The sequence below is a fragment of the Manis pentadactyla genome, chromosome 11 (assembly GCF_030020395.1).
Source record: "Manis pentadactyla isolate mManPen7 chromosome 11, mManPen7.hap1, whole genome shotgun sequence".
Taxonomy (NCBI): domain Eukaryota; kingdom Metazoa; phylum Chordata; class Mammalia; order Pholidota; family Manidae; genus Manis; species Manis pentadactyla.
The window spans coordinates 64,668,032-64,674,650 of record NC_080029.1 but is presented as its reverse complement, the minus strand read 5'-3'; positions in this window follow the sequence as shown (position 1 = coordinate 64,674,650).

Below are 6,619 nucleotides of genomic sequence, written 5' to 3'. Positions count from 1 at the left end.
TTCTGTGACCCCTTGTCAAAAACTTTAAGCCCCCCTGAAACCATAAAACTCCTAGAAAAAAACAGGCAAAAATCTCTTGGACATAAACATGAGCGACTTCTTCATGAACATATCTCCCCAGGCAAGGGAAACAAAAGCAAAAATGAACAAGTGGGACTATATCAAGCTGAAAAGCTTCTGTACAGCAAAGGACACCATCAATAGAACAAAAAGGTATCCTACAGTATGGGAGAATATATTCAGAAATGACAGATCCGATAAAGGGTTGACATCCAAAATATATAAAGAGCTCATGCACCTCAACAAACAAAAAGCAAATAATCCAATTTAAAAATGGGCAGAGGAACTATGTCACACAGTCAAAAGTGAGCAGACATTCAGATAATTTGTTTCTTTATGTACCTGGTCTACTGCTACGTGAAACAAAGTCTTAATATCTTTGGTTGATGCTAGATGATGACAAACTCTTAAGAATGTGGTATTTGCATTAAAAATTCATGCTCTAAATATTAAAGTCTATTAAGAAAAGAAAAAAAAATGGGCAGAGGGAGAAGGAGAACCAAGATGGCGGCATGAGTAGAGCAGTGGAAATCTCCTCCCAAAACCATATATATTTTTGAAAAATACAACAAATACAACTAATCCTAAAAGAGAGACCAGAAGATACAGGACAACAGCCAGACTAGACTACATCCACACCTGCGAGAACCCAGCACCTTGCGAAGGGGGTAAGATACAAGCTGCGGCCCGGCGGGACCTGAGCACCCCTCACCCCAGCTCCCGGCGGGAGGAGAGGACTCGGAGCAGGGAGGGAGAGGGAGCCCAGGACTGCTGAACACCCAGCCCTAGCCATCCGCACCGGAGCGCAGACACATAGTGCATGCATGGGGTGCTGGAAACTAAGGAAACAGGACAGCAAGACCTGTGAGCGGGTCCCCACAGCGGGCGCACCTGGGACAAAGAAAAGCGAGTGCTTTTTGAAAGTCTTAAAGGGACAGGGACTCCACAGCTGGATGGAAGGAGCCCAGCAGCTGGGAATCCTGGGGAACTCTGGTTGCCCGAAACCCTGCAGCGCAGCTCGGAGGCCCCTCACCACGATAAACAGCCTCCCACCTGTTCCCCTTCTGACGCGGATCCGCCATATTGGAGCAGCAGCCTGAGGCTGGCCACACCCACAGCAACTACAGAGCTAAATAAACTCAATAGCAGCGGGGCAAAATCAGAAGCCCCGTCTGCACGCAGCTGCCCAGCACAAGCCACTAGAGGCCGCTGTTCTCCCAGGAGAGGAAGGCCACAAACTGGCAAGAAGGGACTTTCTCTTACCCAACACACGCGCCAGCTCCCCACAAATATATCTATCACCATGAAAAGGCAGAAGAAATTGATACAGACCAAGATCACAGAGATCATAGAAAGAGATAGACCTAACCAGTCTTCCTGAAAAAGAATTAAAAATAAAGCTCATAACCATGCTGATGGAGCTGCAGAGAAATATGCAAGAGCTAAGGGATGATGTCCAGAAGGACATTAGAGAATGAAACAATCTCTGGAAGGATTTATAAACAGAATGGGTAAGATGCAAGAGGCCATTGATGGAATAGAAACCAGAGAACAGGAACACATAGAAGCTGACACAGAGAGAGATAAAAGGATCTCCAGGAATGAAACAATATTAAGAGAACTGTGTTACCAATCCAAAAGGAACAATATCCGCCATATAGGGTACGAGAAGAAGAAGAGAGAGAAAAAGGGATAGAAAGTGTATTTGAAGAAATAATTGCTGAAAACTTCCCCAAACTGGGGGAGGAAATAATCGATCAGACCATGGAAGTGTACAGAACTCCCAACAGAAAGGACCCAAGGAGGACAACACCAAGACACATAATAATTAAAATGGCAAAGCTCAAGGTCAGTTTTAAAGGCAGCTAGAGAGAGGAAAAAGGTCACCTACAAAGGAAAACCCATCAGGCTATCATCAGACTTCTCAACAGAAACCTTACAGGCCAGAAGAGAATGGCATGATATATTTAATGCAATGAAAGAGAAGGGCCTTGAACCAAGAATACTGTATCCAGCACGACTATCATTTAAATATGAATGAGGGATTAAACAATTCCCAGACAAGCAAAAGTTGAGGGAATTTTCCTCCCACAAACCACCTCTACAGGGTATTTTAGAGGGACTGCTCTAGATGGGAGCACTCCTAAGACTAAATAGATGTCACCAGAGAAAATAAAATCACAACAAAGAAAGCAGACCAACCAAATACTAACTAAAGGCAAAAAATAAAATCAATTACCCACAAAAGCAGTTAAAGGAAGCACAAAAGAGCACAGAATAAAACAACCAACATATAAAGAATGGAGGAGGAGGAATAAGAAGGGAGCAAAATTAAGAATGACCAGACAGTGTTTAAAATAGCTCAATAAGTGAGTTAAGTTAGACAGTAAGATACTAAAGAAGCTAACCTTGAACCTTTGGCAACCACGATTCTAAAGCCTGCAAAGGCAATAAGTACATATCTTTCAATAATCACCCTAAATGTAAATGGACTGAATGCACCAATCAAAAGACACAGAATAATAGAATGGATAAAAAAGCAAGACCCATCTCTATGCTGCTTACAAGAGACTCACCTCAAACCCAAAGACTATAGGAACAAAGAAAGACTGAAGGAACAAAACAGCAGCAGAATCATAGAACCTAAGAATGGACTAACAGTTACCAAAGGGAAAGGGACCGGGGAGAAAGGGAGGGAAGGGAGGGATAAGGATGGGGAAAAAGAAAGGGGACATTACGATTAGCATGTATAATGTGGGGGGGCATGGGGAGGGCTGTGCAACACAGAGAAGACAAGTAGTGATTCTACAGCAACTTACTACTCTGGTGGACAGTACTGTAATGGGGTTTGTGGGGGGGATTTGGTGAAGGGGGGACCCTAGTAAACATAATGTTCTTCATGTAATTGTAGATTAATGACAACAAAATTAATTAATTACCTTTTAAAAAATGGGCAGAGGAGCTGAATAGACAGTTCTCTAAAGAAAAAATTCAGATGGCCAACAGACACATGAAAAGATGCTCCACATCGCTTGTCATCAGAGAAATGCAAATTAAAACCACAATGAGATATCACCTCACACCAGTAAGGATGGCTTCCATCCAAAAGACAAAAACAAATGTTGGCGAGGTTGTGGAGAAAGGGGAACCCTCCTACACTGCTGGTGGGAATGTAAATTAGTTCAACCATTGTGAAAAGCAGTATGGAGGTTCCTCAAAATGATCAAAATAGAAATACCATTTGACCATATCATAGATAAGTTTTCACAAATGCCTAAGGTGCCTAACTGGTTTTCTTGGTTTCACTGGAGATGGCTGGTAATTACAGATATGCTTTGGTTATGTAACTATACTCCTATTATGTTAATGTGTGTGCGCAATTTAAGTAGTAGCTTAAAACCTATACATGCTGAAGTTACTCTACAAGAAGATATGTCAAAGAAATAATCAATCTTCCCATGTTTTCTGCCGCCTGCTACTTCTATAGCTTTTCTTCTTCCTTCTTAATTACGACCCTTAAATAGAATTCATGCTTCATATCAAATTCACCGAGTATCATAATTCTTCCAAGTGGTAAAGATACCTCAAGACAAATGCTGGGCATAGAAGCTACAGGGCATAAATACGTAAAGAAATAAAAAGCTAACCATTTTTCTCTCTCACTTACCAACTTTACATTTCCCTGTATGGCCCTGGAAGATGACTGGTTAGCCAGAGACGGGTAAGATTCCTCAAGGGAGGAACAACCTAAGACAGACACAGTCGCAGGGGGGTCATCAGGTGAGAAATTGGGGATCAACAGAGGTGAGGCTTAGAACCTCACCCCCCCTGTTCTGAGAGAAATCTTCTGCATACGTGGATGTTTTATTGCCCTGGTCTAGCTCGGATTAACACATAGTCTACAGGCACACACCTGATCATCTACATTTGCTCTCTTACAACACTAAACTATGTTTTCTACCTTTATCTTGTATCTACTACCACTTCAGCATTTTATTAAAAATAATAATAATAGAGAAATGTGGTATCCACATATAAATCAAGTATAAAAACCAAATGAGTATTCATATTTGAACTGACTGTTTATAGTTCATAATGCATGAGCAAAACCAAAAGTTTCTGTGATGACTGCCCTTGTACTGTTCACTATGTAACTTATTCATTATGTAAGAATTTGTTCTCCATGTAAGAACTTGTTTGTTATGCCTCAGAAGATTGGAGACTGACGAAAATTAGGCTTGGGGTGTATTAATGATTGTGCATTGAGCATTGACTCCCCTATACAGAATTTTATTGTCGTTAACAACCATTTGATCAATAAATATGAGAGATGCCCTCACAAAAATAAATAAATAAATAAATAAAAATAAAAAAGGACAGACTTCCAATGGTAAAATAAATAAGTAACCGGGATGTAATGTATAGCATAAGGAATATAGTCAAGATATTGTAACATCTTGGTAGGGTGATAGCGGGAACCTAGAATTATGTATATAAATGTTTTATCACTGTGTTGTACACTCGAAACTAATGTAATGTAATACTGTGCGTCAACTACCCTTCAATAAAAAATAATTATCTAAAAAAAAAAAAAAAAGAAATACCATTTGACCCAGGAATCCCACTTCTAGGAATTTACCCTGAGAATGCAGCACTCAAGTTTGAAAAAGACAGATGCACCCCTATGTTTATCACTGCACTATTTACAATAGCCAAGATACGGAAGCAACCTAAATGTCTACCAGTAGATGAATGGATAAAGAAGATGTGGTACATATACACAATGGAATATTACTCAGCCATAAGAAAAAAACAGATCCTACCATTTGCAACAACGTGGATAGAGCTAAGGGTATTATGCTCAGTGAAATAAGCCAGGTGGAGAAAGACAAGTACCAAATGATTTCACTCATATGTGGAGTATAAGAACAAAGAAAAACTGAAGGAACAAAACAGCAGCAGAATCACAGACTCCAAGAATAGACTAACAGTTACCAAAGGGAAAGGGACTGGGGAGGATGGGTGGGAAGGGAGGAATAAGGGTAGGGTAAAGAGAGGGGCATAAAGATTAGCATATATAATGTAGGAGGGGTGCATGGGGAGGGCTGTGCAACACAGTGAAGACAAGTAGTGATTCTACAGCATCTTACTACGCTGATGGACAGTGACTGTAATCGGGTGGGGGGACTTGGTGAAGGGGGGAGCCTAGTAAACATAATGTTCTTCATGTAATTGTAGATTAATGACAACAACAACAAGAAAAAGAAAACAAAGGAGGAAAATAAATTAACACAGATTAAAAAAAAAAAAAACTTCAAGCCCTAAACCTCAATCCCTTCTCTCCCTCCCATCTTCTTTATCCTTTAATCTGCTCTTTTTCCCTTTCTACTTCATATTACTTGTCTGCTTAATTCTATTTTCCTGTTCCATTTCTCTAGTGCCACACAAGAACACCATCCCAAAACTTAAATGATCTAAAACAAAACAGTCATCTATTTTTATCATAATTCTGCACATTTGCAGGGATTTCTCTGCTTCCTGATGTCTGAGGTTTACAACTTAAACAGCTGGAGACTAGCTGAGCATCTCTCTTTCCATGCATCTTTCTCCACAAAGCCGTGGGCTTCCCCTCAACATGGCAGCCTGAGTAGTTGCCCTTCTTACATGGTAGCTCAGTTACCCCAGACAGGGTTCCCAGAGACCTGGATGGAAGCTGCAAGGCTTCTAATTACCTAACCTCACAATTCCCTGAACATCACATCTGCTACTATTGGTTGAGTTGGTAACGTCCAGATTCCCAGGCCGAGGACAGACTCAACCTCTCAATGGGCAGAGCAGCAGACATGTAAAAGTTCTGTTTACTGTCTAAAAAATTGTTTGGCTCACAATTTAAAAACCAAAATGAGAGCTGAACAAACTAAATGGAATATTTCAGAAATCATGAATTGACTGTAAACATAATAGCATATTTATAATTTTTTTCAAGTATTTCAAAATAGTTTACCAGTATTATATACTTAACTCAACCACTACACAATTTGTACAGTGGATGAGATCTGTACTTTGCCCAGGTTTTCTTTCTTCAAGGTTAGACTCTTAACTGTTTTTCCTCCTTAGGTTTTACTAGGTTTAGCTGTTGTGTATGTTGAAGCATTTCATGTTTTCAAGTAGTTTGTGACAGGTTTACACAGAAAGATGCCAGGAAAAGGTGATCCTTGTAAGGTTGGTTGGAGAAATTTTAGCAATGAAATGTTTCCGGGTTGGGAAGGTTTTCATCATAATTCTGTCCAGAAAATATGAATTAAACAAAATAGGCTGAAATTTCCCTTTCGCTGAAAGGAAGTTAAGGCCAAACCAGAGCCCTGACCCGCCACACTCCCGAGGGGGCTCAGCTGCTGTCAGGCGCCCTGAGATGCGAGTCTTCTCGGGTCTCAGCTCCAGATCGCGGCCCATCCCCCCGCCCAACTGCGCCCGCTGTGCCCGACCCTCCGGCCGGTCTGTGTGTGGATCTAAGTATGCAATTACTTCTAACATCAAGATACATATAGTCTGATTTTCT